This window comes from Lolium perenne, chromosome 7 (genome assembly GCF_019359855.2).
Source record: "Lolium perenne isolate Kyuss_39 chromosome 7, Kyuss_2.0, whole genome shotgun sequence".
In the NCBI taxonomy this organism is placed as follows: domain Eukaryota; kingdom Viridiplantae; phylum Streptophyta; class Magnoliopsida; order Poales; family Poaceae; genus Lolium; species Lolium perenne.
This window is the reverse complement of record NC_067250.2, coordinates 182,921,408-182,945,500: the sequence shown is the minus strand read 5'-3', so window position 1 is coordinate 182,945,500 and position 24,093 is coordinate 182,921,408. Positions and strand designations below refer to the sequence as shown.

General features: G+C 44.6%; 1 long non-coding RNA gene across 2 annotated transcripts; it reads left to right on the top strand.

The window, feature by feature from the left end:
* Positions 1-15,024: 15,024 nt before the first annotated feature.
* LOC127314915 (uncharacterized) lies at positions 15,025-20,091 on the top strand. 2 transcript variants are annotated; one of them, XR_007860042.2, is made up of 5 exons: positions 15,025-15,182; positions 16,059-16,278; positions 16,754-16,834; positions 17,307-17,485; positions 18,398-20,091. It is a non-coding gene; the product is annotated as an uncharacterized lncRNA (long non-coding RNA). The 2 variants fall into 2 exon arrangements; XR_007860043.2 differs by lacking the exon at positions 16,754-16,834.
* The last annotated feature ends 4,002 nt before the right edge of the window (positions 20,092-24,093 follow it).

Sequence of the window (24,093 nt, the reverse complement as noted above, 5' to 3'; positions counted from 1 at the left end):
GCGGAAACGAAAATCCGCGCTCCACCAGTGCCTTCGTCAGCACCATCTCGTTGTCCCTTGGAGCCGGAGCTGGTTCATTTGGAACTGTCCTCCAGCTTCCGGGTTGCAGGAAGCCCTCTGACTCGAGATTCTTTAACTCCATCTCGGTGGTGGTGCAGGCCACCACTTCCCCTTAGCCGGAGTCGCGCTTGAGCTTTTGATTTCTTCGCAGCCTCTTCTGTTTGCTGCTCCGACTGGCCCGCCTCGGAGGTTTTCTCCGGGTGAGCAGAGGTCCCCTCAGTCTCCTTGCCGGAATCCTTTGTAGGATCCAGCCTGATGGGAACAAAGGGAGGAGGGGCGGAGGAAATGGGCGTCGCCATGATCGGTTCCGAGCTCGGAGGCGGAGTCGTCGAAGACATCTGAAGAAAAAAGGTTGGCGGAAACTTTCCTTAGTCGGATCTCAATTCGTCTTCCCCAAGTTCATCCCTACCAACTACGGTGCGAAGTTTGAGCTCGAGGATTTACCGTAATGGCGCGTGCGGTGGTCGGGGTTGCCGGCGGCGAGTTTTTCCGCGCGGTGGTTCGCCGGAGTTAAGAACACGAAGAACACTGCGGCGGAGGGCTCGCTCGGCAATGCTCCGGCGACTTTCCGGCAGGTTCCGGCGCGGCGGAGAAGAGGCTCGCGGGCGGCGCTCGGAGGAGAGGTGAAAAGGGGGTGAATGGGGTGAGAAGGGGTCGACGGCTGATATTTATAGGTTTGAGGGGATAAGATTCGTGTTCCGCATCCTGTGGTCGGAACGCAAGCGTCGCGCCGTTGGATGCGTGACACGTGTCCCAAACCCTAGCGGTAAAAATGGCTAGAGATAAGTTACCGCGCAAATCGCGCGAAAATGGCGCCAGAATTGGCGGAACCGTTTGAGTCTTTTAAGATTCCGGGTGATTGCGTGAAGATAAGTTGGCTCTTGTTCGCAAGCAGGGAGTAACCCGGAAATGTTCTTTGGAACGTCGATGGATGAAGTCCCGCAGGATGAGAGCATTTTCCGGCTATAAGTTGGAAAAAGAAGAAAATGCAAAGTTTGAGCTCTTCAAGTTTCTCCGCGTTGCCGACGATGCCGGAAACCTAAGAAACAAGCATGGCGGAAACTGCTGGCGAAACTCGGAGAACTCTGGGGGCTACTGTTGTGGGTATACTTCATGGGTGTACCATCGACAGTGCCTAGATCCGGCAAGCCCGGGTGGCCTGACGGTGATGAGGCATGTGGCCCATCGGGCGGCCCAGTTGCTGTTGATCATGAAGGAAGAAGTCCAGCCCAGGATCAGCAGGCCGGATCCGCACCGACCTAGGAGTGACCCGGATCCAGGGAGGCCCATGAGGAACCCGGATCCAGTACGACATGTATGGAAGGAGGATCCGTGACGTGCACGGCAAGATATTGTACCGTAGCTAGGCTATCTGTAATCCGGCTAGGACTCTTCGTGTAAACCCTAGATCCGTGCGCCTTTATAAGCCGGATCCCGGGAGCCCTAGAGGCACAACCACAACTCATTGTAACAACGCGAAAGCGCGGATAATTCGGACAAGCAGCAGTAGGCCCTGTCATCGTGCAGGTGTTCCGAAGCTGGGTAACTCGCGTACCACCGTCCCGAGAGCACTCCGCCCTATGGCCCCTACTTCTTCTCCCCCTCGTGAGGATCCCTCCTCCGGGGAACCGTCGATTAGGCAACGACAGTTTTTCTCCTGAATGGCGCGCTCTAATAAATGATTTTGTGTATGGAGGTAGTGTGGCAATCCGGGTTAATGATGACACCGGCCATTATTTCCAAACACGAAAAGGGTTACGCCAAGGGGATCCGCTCTCACCGATGTTATTTAACATTGTGGCGGATATGCTGGCTATACTCATAGAGCGGGCCAAGTCTGATGGTCAAATTGAAGGGGTGATTCCGCATCTGGTTGATGGTGGTTTATCTATCCTTCAATATGCCGATGATATAATTCTGTTTATGGATCATGATCTCGAAAAAGCTCAGAACCTGAAATTAATTTTGGTAGCTTTTGAGCATTTGTCGGGATTGAAAATTAACTTCCATAAAAGTGAATTGTTCTGTTTTGGTGATGCCCAAAATGATACAACTCTTTATACAGAGTTGTTCGGTTGCGGGCAAGGCCAATTTCCCATTCGCTATTTGGGTATTCCGATTCATTTCCGGAGACTCACAATCGCTGAATGGAAAATAGTAGAGGAAAGACTACAGAAGCGCCTTAGTAGTTGGAAAGGAAAATTGCTATCTCTGGGAGGAAGATTGGTACTCATTAATTCGGTACTGACAAATATGGTACTGTATATGGTATCATTCTTCCTTTTGCCAAAAGGAGTTCTGCACAAACTCGATTATTATCGATCCAGATTCTTTTGGCAAGGAGATAGTGAGAAAAAGAAATATCGACTGGTTAAATGGAGTGTAGTTTGCAATCCTAAAGATCAAGGCGGGCTTCATGACCTAGAAGTCAAAAACACAGCTCTGCTAGGTAAATGGCTTTTCAAGCTCCTTACCGAGGACGGGATTTGGCAAACTATACTCCGAAGAAAGTATATAGGCTCCAAGACGTTATCTCAGGTGGTTTGGAAACCTGGAGATTCACACTTCTGGGCTGGTCTAATGGCGTCAAAAAATGACTTTTTTCGTCATGGTACTTTCTCAATTAAGAATGGAGCACAGATACGGTTCTGGGAGGATGCTTGGTTGGACAATGCACCCTTAAGTGAACATTATCCTGCGCTGTATAGTATCGTTCATCGCAATGGAGATACCATTGCCACAGTGATGGCTACCTCTCCACCGAATGTGACGTTTCGACGCGTTTTGCTTGGGCAAAGGCTAGAGGCATGGAATGCTTTAATTCATAGGTTGGGGGATGTTATTCTATCGCCTGAACCAGATGAATTTTGGTGGAATTTACATGTAGATGGCTCTTTCTCGGTGAAATCCTTATACACTGCCATAATCCATTCTGATTTACCAGTTGATAATAATAAGAAAATTTGGAAGATGAAGATACCACTAAAAATCAAAATTTTTGGATGGTACCTTCGTCGAGGAGTCATCCTCACCAAAGATAATCTTGATAAGCGGAATTGGCAAGGAAGCTCTAGATGTGTTTTTTGTCATCATGATGAAACTATTAAACACCTCTTCTTCCAGTGCCAGTTTGCGAGATCTATTTGGTCTGTCATCCAAGTAGCATCTACCTTGTATCCTCCCACTAGTGTGGCCAATGTCTTTGGTAATTGGCTTCATGGTATAGATTCAAGGTTCAAGTTGCTTCTTAGGGTGGGGGCGCTAGCAGTTATCTGGGCGCTTTGGCTGAGTAGAAATGACAAGATTTTTAATGACATTAACTCCTCTTTGTTGCAGGTTATCTACAGATGTACGGGGATTCTTCGTTCGTGGTTACCTCTTCAGCGTATGGAGAACCGAGACCTATTTACGGAGGTCTGTACACGATTGGAGGCTACGGCGAGGGATACTTTTTCCCTACATGGGTGGCAGCATAGTCTACGGATTGAAGCCCCACCCCCACCATAGGCGTTTTACGTTTCATCGTTCCGATATGTATTTCGCCTAGTTTCTAGTTTGGCATATTTCTATTCTAGACTTGATTATCATAAACGGCTGTGTGCATCCTGGTTATGCAGAGGCTGGATGTAATTGCTTCCCAAAAGTAATAAAGCATCCTTTATCAAAAAAAAATTCCCCAGAAAAAGAATCTCTACTTTATTTCTACCTTTCTGAACTCCGCAACAAAATATTGTGACATTCTTAAGAGAAATGCTATCAACACGTACTACTGTCGATTCCCACAAGTGAGAAACACTACTGTACTCCTTGATTGCCATGAGAAAGGCCCTGCCACCGAGGCTAATAGTAAATGACTACACTAGGTATGTTTCACTTTAGCGTCACTATTGTTGCTACTTCGAGAGTAGTCACTTCGAGGTGCGTGGTAGCCCGCGAGGTTTGGCCACGAACTCCTGGCCGGTGACCAAACACTGGTGGGTGAGCCGGACGGCGGCAAGGAAAGAGAGGTGCAATTTTTGGACTGCGATCACTCTCGATTTCTGGTGCCTTTGAAAGCACCGGAACAACGTGGTCTTTAAAGTGGGGAGGCCGGCTGCGCGGAAAATCACCCAAATGATCGGCCGATGAGCTGTCACCTCCTCTTGACAGCAATCTAAGTCGCTTGCAGACGTTGTAAACTTGCTGCTTGTTATATGATATGTGACTAGCACATTTCCCGTGCTTCGCTACGGAACCACGATAATGATACTAAAAATCTAATTTATAGAATATCGTTGGGATTCTTTTAAATACACATACTCTATTAAATATGCCAAATATAATAGGATATTTCCTTACAAGCGTAATATGACCTGTTAAATGCTCTATTTATACCATATAAATTTCACATATTACCATTAGTAATCAGCTGTCCCAATATAGTACGTGTGGCAATGTAAAGTGGGGAGAAACAAACATTGGATGAAAGTTCAGATGGTTACTCCAATATCGAATGCATATTATAATTCCACGTCATAGACAAATAACAAGTACAAATTCAGTGATCAAAACTAAGATGATACATACAAGATTGCATCATAAATAGTACTATATGATGGCAACATATACGTAATTATCTACATATATTCATTCGTAAATAAAGTTTTACAAGATTTTCCAACCTTCACCTGAAACCTCTTCTTAGAATAACAATCTGTTTTTTATGCGGAGTAACATATTTAAGTACTAAGCAAAGGTTAGAGTAACTTCGTTTTAGTTATAAATGGCAGCAACAGACCTCATACTTCTATTTACATCCTTTGAAAAACGACTACAAATCTGAACACCACTTGGTATATGTGATTGGATTCTCCACCAGATACAGTGGCGTACGCAGCTGGGTGGCTGGGTGGGCCGTGGCCCACCCTTATTTTTTGGAAAACCATTAATATTTAGTTATTTGGGTAAATTTTTATCACACATGGGCAGAAAAAATTAAAATTTAGGGGTGTGCCCACCCTACAGATTTCTTGTGCGTCCGCCACTGACCAGATACAAGGATCAGTTGGGAATTTGGGGCATCATGAGTAAACGGATTGTGAGCTAAGTTCTGAGGTTCTGATGTGCACAACAGAAAGGAGAATAAGCTAGCTCCAAGATCAAAGAGCTTTCACAACGACAATGTGCAAGAAAGGAATAAACTACTGAAGAAATGTAGCGAGACAGGGGGTGAGAAATGAGCATCTACAGGCAGCATCAATTGGATTTACAACTATGGTTTTTCTTCAAGCAGACGATGCCCGACGAATTCAGCTCCAACATAGCGCTGGAACAAGGCAGACTGCCGTTTTCTACCGGCAACCGCCGCGATGCGTCTGGTAGCATCGATACGGATAAACAGAGGATGTAGAACGAAAGGAGGAGCTGCCTCCTCTCGACGGCTATCCCGTGCGCACGGGGTGGATGCGGCTATCAGCGGAGTCGCGGAGAGCTCCGGCATCCGGGCGTACGGGTCCGGCTGCAGAGAGCTCGGGGTGTGCGGCGGCCGACAGCGTCGAAGGATGCAGTCCACAGTGATGAAGGATGCGGAGGACCGACCGAACCTTAGGCAACGACGGCGCTCGGCTTTTCCCGTTGCCACGTTGGAGAGGACGGGAGGCTTGGGCGTTTCAGCGTCGAAGGATGAGACGCCGCGGTCAGCAGCGGCGAACGCGGAGCAGAAGGGCAGCACAGATGATTCCCTAGTCCTACGGCCCAGCCAGACGGCGGCCCAGACGGGTGTGCTCGGTTGAGAATTTTACAGGACTGAAACGTGCTTCACATGTTTTCTGGGCTGGACGTACTATGACTGGATGTTGTATGGGCCGTAAGGCAATCGATGGTAGGATGTATGATCGAGACGATTCCAGACAATCGATGGTAAACGTACGAAGTACCATACCGATCCGAATTCAATAGTTAAGATGATGATGAGATATTGGGCCGAAACGGAAAAAACGCTTCGGGTTGTTTGTGAGGCCCGTTTGTGACACCAGGCAGTCACCTATTGCAATTTAACAGTCTCTACTACTTAAAAAGTCTAAACTGTTTCCGTATTCTGCCAATACGTCGAACCTTTCGTCGTCGTCGCTCCGTCCCGCGAGCGGACGCATATATGGGCCAAGCCCAGCAAGGAAACGCTGGAAGTCAACTCTCCTCTTCCTTCACTCCGTTCGAACAGAATTCACATCCAGGTTTCTCTTCCACGCTATGGAACCGCAGCAGATTGATCTCCCGTGGCGCCGATGACCCCTGATGCGCGCCGACGACCCCTTATCCTCTCTCTCTCTCTCACAGTCTCTCTCCTCAAGCGCACCGCTCCGCCTCGCCGACGACGTCGCCGAGCGCCCCTGCTCCAACGCCGCCCCTCTGACCTGCTGCGTCGCGGCCTCCTACCCACCCTGCCACCTCCCGCAGTCCGCGCCATTCTCTCGCGCAGACTCCGCGTCCAGGAGCTACGGCCGCCGCTACGCGGAGCGCTCATGGCGGCCGACATCCCGCTCGGCCCTACTACCAGGCGCGCCATCTGGCCCAGATTGATCCAGAGGAGGCGGAGCGGGTGATGGGATGGTCAGATCGATCTAGAGGAGGCGGAGCATACGGCTGGTGTCGAGGAAAACGCGTTGCCGGATCGATTTGGGGGTTGCTTGCGTGCGTCCACACCCCTGCTGTGCCTCTCAAACACTCCTGCAGGCTATGTCTCCACAAGGTTTGCTACTTTCCTCTCATCTCCACATGGCACGAAATTTCTAATATTCTATAGTATGTGTGACAAGAACCTGAAGGTGAGTGAAACCAATCAATACGTGAGTTAGATCCTCTTCGTGCTAGACACCGGTACTTGGCAGAGAAGAGCAGGAACACTTGTGGCACTGTTGTCATGATTGAAATTATGCCCACTGATGATTGTATATGTAGTTCTGTTGTTGCAGGTTTAGAGGTACCAGGACATCAATAATTTAGATGAGATGACAAGCTTGAAATAAGGTGAGAATTGAAGCAATATATTCCTTCCCTGTTATTTATTTTCCTTACTAAAATATCAGTGAGTTTGTAGAGCTCTCTTATGTGTATTGTTTGTGTCTGCTATAAATCTTGCATCAAGAAGTGGGTTCTCTTATGTAATTATCCTTATTTTTTCTTCATATTTTTCAGATTTTTATCTCAGCGTGCATGAACTGAACTATTGGTTGGATTTCTATTTCGGTAAGTAACTCTGTGAAGTATTTGTGCAGAAAGATACACAATTGAAGCTTTCTTGTGCTTTGCTGCTACCGCATGTGTTAATTTATACATGTATAGTCGCTTATTTTTTAGTGAAATTGATATGTTTATGTTGCTTCTGGTAAGTCTCACCAGTTTGCTCGATGAAGTTTGCACGTATGTTAAATCGCTAACCAGTTGTATAAAGTAGAACATGTATACCCAATTACCCAGCGGAAAGCATGGGCCTTTTTCATGTTATTAATAAAAAAGATTCACTATGTTCTAACTTCTAGATCCAGTATGGAAGCGATTTCACAACAGATCTACGTATTTTATTTTGGCTTCCACTACTATCAAGTATTCCTTCTGAAATACTTTACAGTAAGCTTGGTAATATATTTTAGCAGCTTGCTGAGATATAACATTAGGGAAATCTTCATTAGACGATAGGTTATCTTGCAGGTAAATATACAGTAATTTTCGGATTCCTCATTTGAAGTTGGTGATTAGCCTACTACACTCAGCAAGCGAGGTGATTGCTGGAGTATTAGGCCTATAGAAGTGGCTTGACTCCTTTTTTTATTTTCAGCGGATTAATGCCTTCATGGCTACTTCAGTTTGTGGTTCAACCCTTCCAGGTATATCTCATGGTTACTACAAAATCTTATTGATAGAATCCAGGCTTGCATATTCTTGTGTACTTGTATTATTTTTTATGTGTATCAGTACCCTCTTCTGTAACGGCAACTGCGCTAGAAGATCTGAAACTACAGCTTATACTTGGTTCTCCAGTTGTGAGGTCGTAGCTTGTAGGAGAGAGAGGTAAATACACCGACACATGAGATGGAAAGATAGGAAGCCAAACAAGCAGCATATAATGTTTTAATTTATGCCCAGTAAATGCCATTGATATTAGCATTATTACTGCAGTTCATCATTTTGATGGTGCTTAAAATTAGAGTTGCTACTTGCAGTTTTTCCCCTGGATTACCGAAAATTCTTAGATGTTTAATGTAAAGATCTAAGTATATTATACTTCAGTGGAGGGCACTATGGCAGTTAGTCGCCGTCTATAGAGGATTTTCTTGAAGAACAATGTTTGTTCACTTTCCAGGGGGGTCTCGTGGATCATCTCCTTCATGTCCGGTTTCTGGGAGAGCACTATGAGCCAGCAGTGTATATCGCATATCGTTGGCAGGTCAGTTGCTATACCCCTAGCTGTAATGAAGTATTTTCTGTAAGGTAAAGTGTTCTTCTCTTGATGATGGCTACCAATTAGAGAGTTCTTGATATTGACCATTCTAATGGTGGTGACTTGTGTACCTATATATTAATTCATTTGGTAATGTTTTGTATATAAATAGTATGTCGAGAGCAACACAACTAAATTTTAATTAATATCGTGAAAATTTTCCCTTTGAGGCTCACATATTTTTTCCTACATAAGTTCAAATATTCAGCACATATCCCCCCCCCCCCCCCCCCTGAAACTCCATTTGCTGAATAAAAGTACTAAAAAACCTATGCTGATCCCCATTCTTTTCTTATGGATAGTAAAAGTACAATGGTTCGTTTGTGTAGAACCAGTTGCATTTTAGAGTGGAGTATGCTCAAGGTGCTCCACTTTTGGTTTTTGCATGTACATGTCAAATTGAGAGTATCGTTGTGTATGAAAAATAAGGATTAGCACCACGCCTTTAGTTGGCCAATTTGTTAAATTTTCTAAAACAGATCCAAACAGACATGTGATACTATAATTTCCATCAAATTGTTGGGAATTTCATAATATAAGAAGTAAGAAGCAGAACATACAAAAGGGAATATTGCAGAAATGATTGTGTAACTTGCTTATTAACTGTTCCCCAAGAGTCCCACTGGTGTATGTATTAATTATTGCACCATGTCCTCTGCTTCTACATAGATATGTTCATTTTTCACTAGCAGAAACTCTATTTGATCTGATGGCCGCACTCAGCTTTAATTTAGGGTTCACAAGATTCGGTTGTACACCATTTTCCCTAATAATTTTTGACATTTGGATAGATTTTTTTACGTAGTAGTTACTCAAAATGGCTTCCGTGTTTTTTTTTCTTGGATTGTATTAAAACAGTTCGATAGATTTTTTTACCTCCTGACTGATTGGAGCCCAAATATGTATCTCTCCTCAGGTAAATCATGCCGATGTGTGGCACTGAAACAGATCTACATCAGGTTGATGGAGGATCGGTGTAGTACCAGTTAACCCCACTGGTGATTCATGCTCTTCCTTCAGTTCCCCATGGCACATGGCAGCGGCATTAACACTATGCAATGATGGCCTAGCACACACTCCAAGTTGTGTTGAAAGGATTTACAGTTGTGAAGAAGTTGTGTTATCACCTACAGAAGGCCATGCAATGCTATTCTCACTCGGCGCCCACAAGTTTGATTCTGCTAATTTCCTTCAAGGTGCTCAGACTGATTGTGGTGAGCAGTTTTTTTTGTTTTCCTGTATAGTTTGTACTAGGGATGTACCGAGATGGCAATTAAAAGTAAGTACATGATCTTTTAATGTGATATGGCATGTACTTCTTTGTATCCATCGGTAAAATTATTGCACGCTTTGTTTCCTCTGGACTTATTAGGGTTGCCACTCAATTCAAGAATTAGATAACTGGGGAAGATTTTGTAGCATGTTAGCTTCCTATACTTGACACAGTTGGGAATTCATATGCCAAATGTTTAGTTGTAGACCTACTGTCTCAAATCTCCTCAAATATATTATATTATGTTCATCTGGTATAGCTTCAAGATAAGAAAAGAAAATAAGAAAGCCAAGCTATTTATTAAGATTTTACTAGATTTTGGCATATATTAGTATGTTGGTGCATGATCTTTGGACTTCAGGACAAGAGATATATGTACTTACTTAAAAAAGGGAGAATTTCCTCTGATTCGTCCAACACTTTCTCAAATAACACCATTTTGCCCCCTCCCCCACCCTACCAAATCACAGAAGGCATAAGGAAAAAAAGACCTACAAGGCAGATTGCCAGCATACATTGATCACTACTTGTTCACACCTCCAATTCGTCCCAGATATCTCTCCACCTCTACCGCATCCAGCTTTACTAGATAGATGTTGACTCCGCCCTCCTTCTCCCCAGCCTCAGCTCCGGCGCTCTATTCTCTCCTCTGGCCGGGCCACCCTGACATCACCACCGTCCAGTGCTGCTCCAGCATGTACCTCCCGCAAAATCCATTGCCGATGGGCCAGCCGGCATCGTGGAGTGCGCGGGTCAGGCTATGTGCGGCACCTCCTCCATTGTCTTCCGCGTCCTCAATTTCGCCTCACAGCTCCGTTCCTAGGCTCCCTTCACCACCGGGTCCTCGTGTCGGGAGGCTGTAGCCATGCGGATGGAACCGTCCAACGGCGTTGTAGGCACGGGAACGTTGACCACCGCAGGTGCTTCTCGAGGTATGAGAAGTGCCCCAGCTCGTAACCCCCAATCCTCTTCTCCCCAATTCTGAAAAAATTGCATCTTCCTTTGTGCAGGTAGCTGGAGGAGGACTGCTGATGGCCGCCGCTGTCTGCGGGATGCATTGGTAGCACGGCGCAGGTGAGACCAATTCTTGGATGTTACAAGATCCTGTTACATGGATTGAATATGTGAATGGTTGGTAGGTTGATACTCTCACGATGGCACATGGTGCATGACGATGAGTTCCTAGGTTGGGCGGTGGCATGCGGTGCATGTTGACGAGTCCTTGTTTTGGGCGGCGCACGGGAGAATTTGAGGAAGGGGATGGGGTGGTGCCAAAGAATTATAAAATGGGGCGGAATGAGGGGTTGGCGAGCAAGATTGGGGAGGGGTTCTATGTTGGTGGCGCGAAGACGAGGTGCGGATAGAAAGGGGTTGTTCGCTACGATAATTCATGTGTGGTTGGTAGGGCGAAAGGAGTAGATGACTGATGGCTATTGATTTGTCTCTTTGTAGTAATCACCTCTTATAATAATACGCTATACAACACTTGTATATAAATTCACAATATCTTCTTTTTTGCGGGTTACACTATCGTTGTTATCATTGTGTATTTAAATATTCTAATATACCCTTTACAAGTTCACACGAGGATACATACTCTCATCCTCGTAATAAATACTCTCCAGCTCTTATGAGGATACATCGCTGCCAAAACAATTAGCATCCGCACCACCGGCCTACCGACGGAGTTTTTTACCCTAGCCGTTATTGAAAAATTTCTAAGCCCTTTTTATATGTTGAACGGGCTGTCTCCGGATATTTATGAATATCAAAGTGTTGTTTTATATTTATGATTGGCCAGACCAAAGGTGTGGAACTTACCGCAGAAGAGTAACGAGAAGATCTAGAACTTAGAACCACGTAGATAACCACGTAGATGCACAACAATGTATATCTTGTTATTGTGTTCGGTATTATCATGATGTAGTACATTATGATATCCCTTATTTATTTTTAAATTTTGTTGTGAATTATATATGCATTGAGAAATAAAATTGGAGTACCCGTAGCAACGCACGGGCATTTGTACTAGTGTGTTAAAAACAAAAAAAAGGATAGATTTTTTTAAAATGGAAATAAAAAAGCAACGGAAAATATTAGCAACAAAGCATGAGAAGGCTGACAGTAGAGGAGATGGTGCTGGCATGGCGAGCGACGGCCAGGATGGTGGAGCCGAGGAAGAGAGGAACGAGAGGAATCACGCGACGTGCGGCATATCGGGAGGAACTGGGCTGTATCGCGAAGCTCAAGATGCCGCCATGGAGCGGTAGGGTGGCGGCGGGAGGAAGAATATCGCGTGAGAGAGAGGAGGATGGCCTTGCGCGCGAGTCGAGAGGTATCGACACACGAATATAAACATGTGAAAGTATAACCTTTGATTTAATGTCACACCGTAACAACGCAAGGGTTTTGTGCTATCTATACCTATATAATAATAAAGCAAAAAGGGATTCGGTCGTCCGTCATTTTTTAAGCAAACATAATGATACAACTAAAATTAGGATCCACTTCAACATAAAAATATTTAATTAATTATAAACCCGATGCAACGCACGGGTATTTTTTGCTAGTAAAGATAAACGTTATAGGGTGTATTCTAGAAAAAAGAGTATTCACTTTGGAGTTCAGTCCCTCCCTACAGAAAAATGATGCTTAGAACTAAAATGATGAACCCAAAAGCATGACAATAAAAGTAAACTGTGATACTTAAACCTAATTAACCTAGCAGCTGGAGCATAAATTAATTATATTCAGTAGTGCGCACAGTCATTGAAGCATAACTTAACAAGCAAGATATTATTATAACCATAGATCTACATCGGCGTTGACATATACATAGGATATAAAGTGATTACGTTATTATTGGAATAGACTTTGCTTGTACTGCCGATTCCAAGTTGTATCTGTGCATATACTATACTCGGTCTAACTTGGTCTCGGCCAGTCGGCCCTGTGCAACCGCGTATGATTTCGAGGAAGTATTTGGAAACTCGTCGGACGACTTATCTGTCACCGCGGCTATTAGTCCTATGACGAACAAAAACACATAATTTTGATTTTGGAGATCACCTAAGACGACTAGACGAGTAGGTCATGCGAAAGGAACCGATTTGGTTAATTAACTGAATAGTACTCCCTCCTCTTCATTGAATAAGCTTTATATTTCTTAAAAAAAAAAGTCAAGACAAGGGGAACTTTAAAGAAAATTTATCATCAAATACGATATTATATAAATATGATATGAAAAAATAGTTCATGATGTATCCAATGATACTGATTTTGTATTTTGCATGTTACTAAATTTTTGAAAAATTGATCATACTTTATAGGGTTTGACTTTATAAATTAATACAAGCCTTATTCATTAGGACGCAGGTAGTACTATAATATTAGATCAGGCAAAAATAATGAAGATTTTCCATAAAATCATTATATCACTTAAATTGGAGACTTGCTAAGTCTCGCCTCTAGGTACTCCTTTTTCATCTTGACTTTCAGTCTTTCATACTTCCTCCATCTAAAGGTATAATAGCTGCCCCCCATGGGGAGCTCACAGCGATTCCAGCTTTTGAACCGTCGGATTTTTACTGTTCCTGGTCAACACTCGATCTCAGCCGTCCATTTCTGGCAGCAGCGCCCTAGCAAAAGCCATGAACTGGCCGTTATCTACCCGCATCAGGCTGCGTCTGGGCCCGAGCATCGCGCGGACCCGCCTGTCTGCCACTGCGGCTGAATCTCTGTCGGTACACATTTGCGTCAGGCAGTGGATCTCCACCCGCAGGGTATTTTCGGTCTTTCAGCACCTGCCATATAAAAAACGAGATCGGTTGACCGAAACCCTAGCCGCCTTGCCCAATCGCTGCGCATCCTCTCTCCCAATCCCCTCGCTCCTCTGCCCGTCCTCCTCCTCCCCAACTGCTGCGATTCTCTCACCCCGGAGCTCGATCGCCAAAGAGCGACGGCGGAGGACGACAGCAAGACGGTGCTGGGCCACGGGAGCTCGCGCGGCCGCCGGCCAAGCTCCATCTCCTCCACCCCTCCCTTTCCCTTAGCCAGAGCAGAAGGAGGCAGCAGGGCCAGGCTCCAGACCCCCGGCTCGTGCTGCTCCGCGCGAGCAGCAGCAGCAGCCCTGCTCCCTCGCTCCCCACGTCGCCGCCTCGAGCCGCCGAACAGCACGAGCGCTGGCCGCCGCCTCGACCCGCCACCAGCCTCCAATCCCCTCCCGTCCTGCTCCTCCCCAACCCCCTCCACTCCATCTCCGGCAAGCCAACGGCGGCCGCGTGGACGACCAATGAGCAGCCGGGCCGGCCGCGGTGGTGGGCTGAAGGAGGCGGCGCTCGGTGCACCAAGTGCGTCTCTCTCCTTCCTCTCTCTCTCCTTCCTCTCTCTCTCCCCCCCTCTCTCTCTCTCATGGCTTGCCCTGGAGGACTGAGGAGGAAGGCACGAAGGGGCTGGAGCAGGTGGCCGGCCCTGCTATTCCTGGCTGGGGAGGATAAGGAAGGAGGAAGACGTAAAGGGGTGGGAGCAGGCTCCCGCGCACACAGCCGTGTCGGCTCTTACCGCCGTCGACCGATTCCGGCGACCAACACCCGGCGCGACACCGGCGACCAGCATCCCGAGCCAGCTCCTTGGCGTGGCTCCTCCCGTCACTCATGCTGCTCCTTCATGGCAAGCAACCTTGTGCAGCTTTCAGATTTTATTTCCTGTAGTTTTTAGCTTAGACGTGCACAGCATCCTTGGAGAGATTGGTGAGGATGTGCTTGCACATGCGGTTTTGGATCTCTGCTTCTTCGCCTTCTCAGTATGTACGTATTCTCTATCTCCCTCACCATCGATGAGCAGCCTTGTGCTCTTCTTTTGGGTAAAAAACACTTGATGTACGTTATATTGTTGGCCCTGTTTAGTATGAACTATCAAATACAACATGTACTAAATTTTCTTGGGCTTATGTGGCTAGATATAGTATTCTCTAGGAAGCATAAACTGTGGCATTATCATTTTTTCTATTAATTTCATTTTGTACTTGTTCTGTAACAGTACTATCATGATTTTTGGTTGGTAGAATCTACCTAATTACAATGGCATGTCAGTTTGTAGGAACTTTCTCGGATGTGTTCTTCAGAGAGTACTTTTCAGAGATTATACATCTTATCTTAAGTCTTATATATTCTTACTAATTATGGGCTCTGTACTCCGCTGGAAATTTTCCCAGGTCTATTTAAGACAAAATTGTATAGTTAATTTTCAGCTGAGATCTATGTTTAGTGATGCTGCTCTGCATCTTCATCCTCGGCGTTTCAATGGAGGAGCATTTGCTGCCAGGGTGGCTCCGAAGGTTGCTGCCATACAAATGAACAAACATAACGAGCAAAGGTAAGTTGCTCCTCACCTATGGTATGTTTTGTTATTTTGTATTTTGTTCTCGAAAAACTAGGAGAGAGCATATAAATAAAAGGTACTCATATCTTGCTAGCAAGTGCCTATTATGATTCATGTGATGATTCCTTTGCGGATGACTAAATCAAAACCTCAGAATGTTTTATCTTTGGAAAAAATAATTGGCAAACCATTCTGCGAGGTATTGTTTGCCATGTGGTGTGGAGTGTCATCATCTCATTTTTTTTTTGGCTAGCTGTAGTCTAGAGCGTTTCTCAAATAATTTTAGAATGAATTTTGTGAAGATTTGCAGAGAAGTAACTCCAAACCTTCTTTGCAGCAAACTAACTCAAAACCTCAGGTTTTTAATAGCTCTTGTTCTGCTAGCCAGAGGTGTTGGATTTGGTGATTAATTAACCAAATAATTGGTAGTACTTAATCGGCAACGCTGTGGGTACATTTTGCCCCTAACATGTGGAAGTGACACTTTTTACCTTCCCAGAAAAAGGTAGGATTTTAGGTTTTTGCACTTCTCAAATGAAGAATAAACAATGACCTGTTAAATATTAGGCAGTGAAATGTGGATCAGTTATTGTAGCTTGCAGTTTTTAACACAAAGTTTGTTGTACTCTCTGGGAATGTTCGCTGGAAGATTCTATGGCACCACTAGGAGGGTTGTAGCCTCATGCTGCTACATTGGCCAGCTTGTTCTTAGGACGTGCTAGCTCATCTTCGGATGCCTCACCAAATGATGTTCTTTTTGAATGATACAATCCGTCTAACTGCATGTGACTTATATGCCATTTTTCCTTTCTTTCAAGGTTGCTGTATCAGCCACCACAAGTTTCATCTCTGTATTATTCTTGCTGACAGGTGAACAAACTAAGGCTGTCAACTGGTTACACAAGACAAATGCACTGAGCTGTTTTACAAGTGGCTTGTTCAAGGAGTATGCCATACATTTGTAAGAGGGATTTCTACCTTTTTTACTCAAGGGCGACTAGGTTATAGGAGTGTTGATCAACATTGTGGGTAGTGTTGGCGTGTTGCCATAAATTTTGGTACCAACCTTCTCAGATTGGGTCATGATCAGGTGGGTTTTACATAGTTGCTTTTACCTTACATATCTACTTAACTCGAGTGATTTAACTCTGGGTTACCATATGGCATGTAGCCTTTTTCCTCTAAATCATATTAATAAATTTAGACCAGGATAGTATATATCAAGGTTTTCTTAACGTGTTTAGCCCTTTAGTTTTAACAACATATGGTGGCGTTGAAGGGACGGCACCGCAAAAACAACCTATTTGTAATACAAATTTAGATGCAAGAAAGGTCAAACAGAGAACCAAACACAAGGCATTCCAATAATTAACATAGGGCTTCTACAACCTACTTCATCCAAGCCACCAATAGTACTCTGGGGGTCAGTTATTAGCATTTTGTTTGTTGTTATTATCTGATCTAAGAATGTTTTCTTTCATTTAGAGTCCACCCATTCTTATCTTATTCAATTAATGAATCACTGATGATATATTTGCCTTCCGGATGTGCCTGTTTGCCAATAGACAACCAATCTGGCCTGAAACTGGAAGCAAAATCAGTAGAGAAATCAGCCTGAAAATACAACAGTCTACTTTCCTAGGAAGGTATTTTTAGCTTTTTACAGAATTTGTGTATTACAGCTATCTGTAAATCAAAATTCGAGTGTAGGTGTCTGGACTTTGAAATAAAATTTTATTTTAATTGGAGAAGCACATGTTATGGAACCTGAATGTTCTTTATGTATATACATATAATAAAATATACTGGTTTTGTTATTCTTTCAACAGAGCTAACTAGCCTGAAAATATTACTCTTCATTCCATATATAAAGTGACTATAGCCTGAAGTTGCTTGTTGCTTCATTGCCATTTTCTATCTTTCCTTTTTGTCACATAAGCCACCTCAGTTCACATTGCTGAATGTACATACGTAGTGTAATGGTTTGAAAGCCTGAATTGACCACTGAGTGTTAATCTAATTTTACCATCAATTATTATTATAAAAATTATTATATATATATATATATGTAGCTATAGTCAACAAATTGTGCTCATAGCTTATTTTTCTGAAATGTAGCTACATCCAACCACTGCTTGTATGCCTTTCATATACTCTCTGAGATATGTGACTTTCAATAATGAAGCGGGTATGGGATTTCTGTTGTTGAGGTTCAGCCTTCTTCTACAAAAATGAAGTTCCATGATTATTTGTGTTGTCCGCCGAAAGAAAATAAAGTGCCATGGTTTATGCCCTCTGTAAGTATGTAGTACTCCAAGAACTTGGCATATTATTATTATTTTGGTTATGATATGTGGTTGGCAGTCAGAATATTTAGTGAGATCGTGTTCAGGAAATTAAATAGCTGCCACTTCACTAATTTATCTTTAGTTGTTCAATACTTGGCTCATATGGTGATTACCTTTTTAATCCATATATGGTATCACTAGGCCACCATAAAGAAATGGAGCACAAAAAAAACCAAATTCATTCACAATAAGTAGGTCAGATTTGCATAGATATATATGTTTTAGGGGAATTTTCAGACATAAGCTTCCATCATGATCCATCATGATGGTGTAAATGAAATACAGGCTCTACAGTTCATCAAAGAATTTGAGTGGAGTAGGCAGAGAAGTGACAAGCTGATGCAACCCTATCTCAGAAGAAATAGTACTGACATCTTCTTTGTTGTTTCTAAGAGATGCCTATTTCCTGAGGAACCAGTTGTGTTTATTGTCTGTCAAATTGCATTTTGCTATATTTGTTATGCCAACCATTAATAGATAACAATTTATATTTGGTTACTTGCAAGTATGCTTTTGTTTTAGTTAATCATCTTTAGGTTTACTAATGAATTATTCAATTTGGCATTGTCAATGTAACACATCATTGGCATTACTGTTAACAAGATAACAACTGCGTCAAATTGAAGAGGGATATATCCTCAGTCTAATTAAGCAATTTGTGCATTTCTGTATCATGTCCACGCTCTGTAGTCCGTTGTTTATCTTTGTTTTTAGTACTCACATGTGAAAAAATCAGAAATGCACTAAAAAGTTGGTCTGATATCAAAGCAAGTGTTGTGCTATCACTCATCTGTTTTTGTTGTGCTAGCTCTGTAACTAACATGTTATTTGTTTTGTTCTTTATTTTTATGCCCGGATTAGCTCTCTGACTGAGATCAACAATGGTAGAAAGCATTGGACTGTCTGTGTGTGTGTATCTATCTTCATGTGCCCTTTAGTGGAACTTGGTATTGCAGATCATTAATAGGCCCATTCGTTTATTTATGAAGGTAGTTTCACTGTTTAAATTCCAGTATAAATGTTTATTTCAAAGGTCTGTTTGCTGGTGTTCTAATTTCTGCTTTGCTAGCACACTTCTAATTTTCTTGCTGCATCTTTGATAGTGCCTCCATTATTAGAAATTGGAGACGCAATTGCTAAACTATTTGGTGCTCCTGTATCTAGACCGGCAGAATATGTTTTTCTTCATATATTCTATTCATTTGTTTGAATAAATAGAATAGAGATTCTCCTAAAGACTGGTAGGGAAAAACACGAAGGATCACCCCTATAATGGTATGCATCAGTAATTGCCTTAGACCTGAATGCTATACTATTTTATTTACGATGAACTTTGCGGGTGGTGTCTCAAGGGAGGCATTGGTTGCAGGTTGCGGTCTAGATTAATAATTCTCCATCATGATGTTGCACCATTCAACTGATCAAAAGCATGATTCTTTTGTGAGAGGCATTTTCTTAGTATAACTTAGCATATATGCCTGTCACAAGTTGACTTTATGGAGCACCCTGTGTCACCCTTATGCTTCTTAGCTAATTTGTGTGCAGTCGTTGGAGGTACTTCCCTTGTGGCCATTTTCTCATAAACTGACTAGCTGTTTCTACTAAATAGTATCTTTCTGCTGATATGCTACTTGTACCAGTTAAACATTTGATGTTCAGATTTTTTTTTTCCTTTGCATTGAACATGGGGGAGGGATCGATTTCCTGCTTGTGGCAGAAAATAGTCCTCTTTTCATATGTTAATTGGACTCCTCAAGCTTCAGCTGTACAGTTTATATTTGAAACTATGTCTACTGAATTGACATCACTTTTCCATTTGCTGCAAAAATAATCATATGAACTATGCTTGATACAAAAACAATGTTAGTCTGGAGATAGTTGGGATTATAAAATAACTTAGTTTATTTACTTTTCTATAGCTGTATTGCTAAAGTTTTTTTTTGTAAAATGACTTATTTACTATTTCCCTCTCAAACTTTTACCTGCGTAGTTTTATCTCCACCCATCTAGCTTTTAGAATGCAAACAGGTAACAATGGAAGAAGCAGCTGTAACGCATGGTATAGATGTTAATTTGACATGTGACTATGTAACTTGGATCCTTATATGGCTAAAGAACCGAACTATAGAACTGAACTATTCTTGCCTTGCTGTTTTTTTTGTGTGTTCCTGCAGCTTGTATTATAAGCATGTTTTCCTAATATCTACGCTTCCACTGCTAACATTTTTTTGAAGATGTACTTGATCATTTGATTGCTAAGTTGTGAATGTTTATCCATGTTTTACTCAGTTGGAGAAACCTGCAGATCCTATCGACAAGGAGGATGCGGAGACAAGCACACAAGAGGGGTACTCTGCTGGTGACGGAACGCTCGAGAACGCGGACTCGAAGATGCTCGAGAACGTTGACTTGAGCCTTGGCTTCTCAAGTGGAAGTACGTAGTTGTGGCATTTCTAGCCGTGTTGGCTGCTGTCCTCCTATATACTTGCTACTTGATGTCTATATATGTTATCTCATAACCATGTCTTAGTACCTACGAGTAATATATTTTCCTACTTGACACTTATAATTTGTAGTGTGTTTAATCCATGCTATGTTGTGTTCTTTTGCTCCTCTTCATCAACCGGTAATTCTTTCCTGCATCGAGGAAATGAAAAGGGTTATTATTCACTCTTTATTTAATGCTTGCTTATCATTGATGTTTACAAATGTACATACAATAAATATTAACATAAACTTCACGGGATCGTGCGCCAAGGCGCACATCTAAATCTAGTTTCTTTAATTCGCATTCCATCTTAAGTTAAAGTTAAATTTTGTCAAGTTGGCCAATAAGAAAATATCAACATCCATAATATTAAATATATATAATATGAAAATATATTCTAAGGGTATAGATATTACATTGTATATGTTTATATTTTCCCTAAAAAATTGATCGAACTTTGTAAACTTCAACTTTGACTTAATCTCGGATAGAAAGGATTGGGAACGGAGGAAGGGAGGAAGGGAGTATATACTTCCGTGAGAGAACCCAGGAGGAAATCCCATGCTCGCTAGATAAAACTAGGTTTTTTTTTGTTTTTTTGGTAAAGGGAATATATTAATATCGAAAGATATGAATTACACACAACTTTACTGGTATTACGGATGTACGCAACCACAAAAAGAAAATAAAACTAAGAAAATAAAGCCCGCTAGCAGCAACAATACATCCACTACCAAGATAATACCTGAACTTTAGGCTCTCCAAAAGTGACGCCTCCAAGAAGAGAACAATGCACAAGCGTCGTCGTCGCCCGATCAAAAGATCTTAGGTTTTCACCCCGAAGATAGCCCCCGCTTTCAAAATAATGTTTCAACAAGGCCTTTGCTAGGCACAACTAATTAAGGGCATCTCCAGCGGCGCGACGCATTTCGGACGCCGAAATTGTCCGCTCGCGTCCGTTTGCGTCGCCTGGCGGACGCCAAAATGACCGGGAGGGGCGAAATGTCCGTTTGCGTCGGGGGCTACCTCCAGCGGTCCGACGCATTTTGGACATGCAACTGTTTCTTTTGATGCTACTTCTTTTCAATTTTGTTGAATGATACGCGAAAAAGTTGTACTCATGGTGTCATGTTGGTCCAATCGAATAGATTATAGCCTAAACAATTAACCGAATACTTCAATCGACTAGATTCAAACATATTTAAAATACAAAGAAGAAGAAATTTTAAAAACATATAAACTAAAACTATTTTTTGGCCTTCTTGTTAGAAGGCCCTGCCTCGTCGTCGTCGTGGAAACTCTTGCGCCTCTTGCTTGTCACCTCCTCGTCGTAACTGGAGGACGACGCGCCCGTCGAGGAGTTGAAACTGGAAGAAATGGCACATCCTGGCCCTCCTCCTCGTCCTGGACTTCTTCCTTGCCGCCGCCTTGTCGTCTGCCACCTCCTGCGCCTCCAACCGGGCGAACTTGCTGTCGGAGTCCTCCTCCTCCTCCTGGCCCTCCTCCTCGTCGTCGGCGTCGCTGGCAGCGCCGCCTCCGTCCTCCTCCTGGCCTTCGCTGCCATTGTCGCCTCCGTCCTCCTCGTACTCACTCGGTGTGGAGGCAGGGTAGCTGGGCGTGGAGCCCGGATCGCTTGGCGTCGCCGGGGATTCCCACCAATGCAGGAATCCGAGCGACTTGCCCTCGCTCTCCGAGTCGTACGGCAGCGTGTAGTCCCTCATGGTGTGCCGGTGTTGGAGAAGAAGAAGAAGAGGAAGAAGAAGGAGGCGGTTGAACTTGAATTACCGTAGACGTGGGGGTTATAATCTGCGCGGATTAATGGCGGCGCGTATAACGAAGAGGCCGGCGGTTGCTCTTCCGCGGCGGTTCGGCGCTCCATTGCGGCGGTTGGTCGCCGCGGTTGCCACACCGGCGTGCATTGTGAATTCGAGGCCGATCGAACCTAGGTCGCTGCCATGCGGGCCCATGGGGACGCGAGCGGACGCTCCGTGGGACCACCGAGCGTCCGCGGAGACGCAAACCTGGCGCATATTTAGGCCAGGTTTGCGTCTCCGCGGACGGCCCGGTCACTTTGCGTCGCCCCGCTGGAGGTGGTGCCAGACGCATTTCCGGTCCGCGCGGACGCAAACGGTCGCCCAGCGTCGCGCCGCTGGAGATGCCCTAAGGCCAGACTTTGGATTTTCACCCTGAAAGGTAATACTATGAACGTTACTGGTGTTGTTGGCCTCAGTTGCATACTGCTGCTATGTAACCCAGAATACCAAGCAAGTCTCTCGACATCATAGAGACTCGAACCTCCATCGCTAGTCCTCGAAACCGGCCTTCAGGATATTCTCCGTCTCTAATTTCACCATGGACCCATCTGATGGAAACATAGAATAGAGCTTCACGCCACTCCCTTTAAAACCAAATGATCGGAATAAATGCATGAGTGCAGACGACCCAATACCACCCGATCCAGCAAACTCCAGGCATAAGGTGCTCTGTTACATTTGTCGGCGGGGCCTTCCGGAACTCAACACTCTAGCCAAATCCAGAGGACATGTATCAAGTAGATCTTCGTTTATTGCAAGCGGAACCCTAGGATCACCGCTTTTATTCAACCCGTGCGAGCAGCCCCCATGCCACATGTTGGCACCTTGCTCTAACTTTCGCACCGAACCCAACCGGTGGCCATGCAAGCAGGAGGAAAGGTGGAAACAACGCAGGGAGGACCCTCGACCGGATTCGGCCATACCATGCACCGAAGAAGATCTGGGTAGGTGGCACGGGAGATCCACCTAGATCAAATCTAGGTTTCGACCAAACACCACCTCCCCTGACCCTGCATCCACCGTTGTCCATGGCACCGCTGGAGAAGGTCTCTACCACCACCCCGACCCTGGGTCACCGCCCTGGTCACAGATCAGCAACTCGCCGACCCTCGCCGCCCTAGCAGCTCCAGGGCGGACTCCTTCTTCCACCGCCCCAAGTCACCTTCGGCGACGAGGGGAGCCGCCACCACCGCGGCGAGGGGATCTGGAGGTAGCGGTGGCGAGGAGGTGGGGCGAATGTTTAGTTTAGGTAACAATAACTTGTAGTGAGCACATGTGGTTTCTACTAATAGAAAGCTAAAGAGTAAACTGCATGAACGGTCCTAATTCTTTTCACATGCTTTCATAGAGTCCCTATTCTTTGAAATTGCACATCCAGGTCCTAAATATTTTCATGTGAGTTCATATTTTGCTTTGACCACTTTAACCTGTCTATGTGGCATTTTGACCATGGACACGTAGACACTAGGGGTCCGAAAGGGGGTACAGACCAGACATGTCTATTTGCAAAAAGGCCCCCAGGTTATATTTGCGTTGACTCTATATATCTTCTTCTCGTTGGCTGGCGCCCATGCATGCCCATGCTGCTCGCTCCAAGCGTCGTTCGATTCGGTCACGCATCGCCTGCTTCAAATGCGGGCCACGGATTGCCCTACCCTTCCCCTGCTCGTGCGCGGTGCCTCTGCCGCCCCTGCTCGCACGCCCGCTTGAGCTGACATCCATGTGTTGCCCTCCTCTCTTTCGCTGCTCGCATGCAGTGCCTCTGCCGCCCCTGCTCGCGCCTCACTGAGCCAGCTCGTCGCCGGGGCACACACCTTCCGACACCCCTGGGATGAGCAGTAACAGCCCAATACACGGAGAACAACGGCAGCTCACTGACGGATGTGGCCACCTCCTCCGTCGCAAGGCGGAGCTTTCCTGCGAGGGGCTCTGGAGAAAATGGCCGGCCTCCTTGCCGAGGCGGGGCATTGTGGCTCACCTGCGAGAAGTTTTCGGCCTCCTTGCCGATGCGGGGTACATGCAGATGAGTAGGGGCGATGCCGTTCACATGCACATGGGTCTGGAGAAGTTGGCCGGCCTCCTTGCCGAGGTGGGGCAAGAGCGGATGAGCAGGGCGGTGCCGTACTGGTCACCAAGTGGGGGAGAACACCAGGGATGCCATTTGTAAAATAATTGGTCATTGTTTGCAATAAAAAAAGTAGTACTCTAGGACCGTCGTTTGGAAAAGAAATTCAACTTGGGGTTCTTTTTGGAAA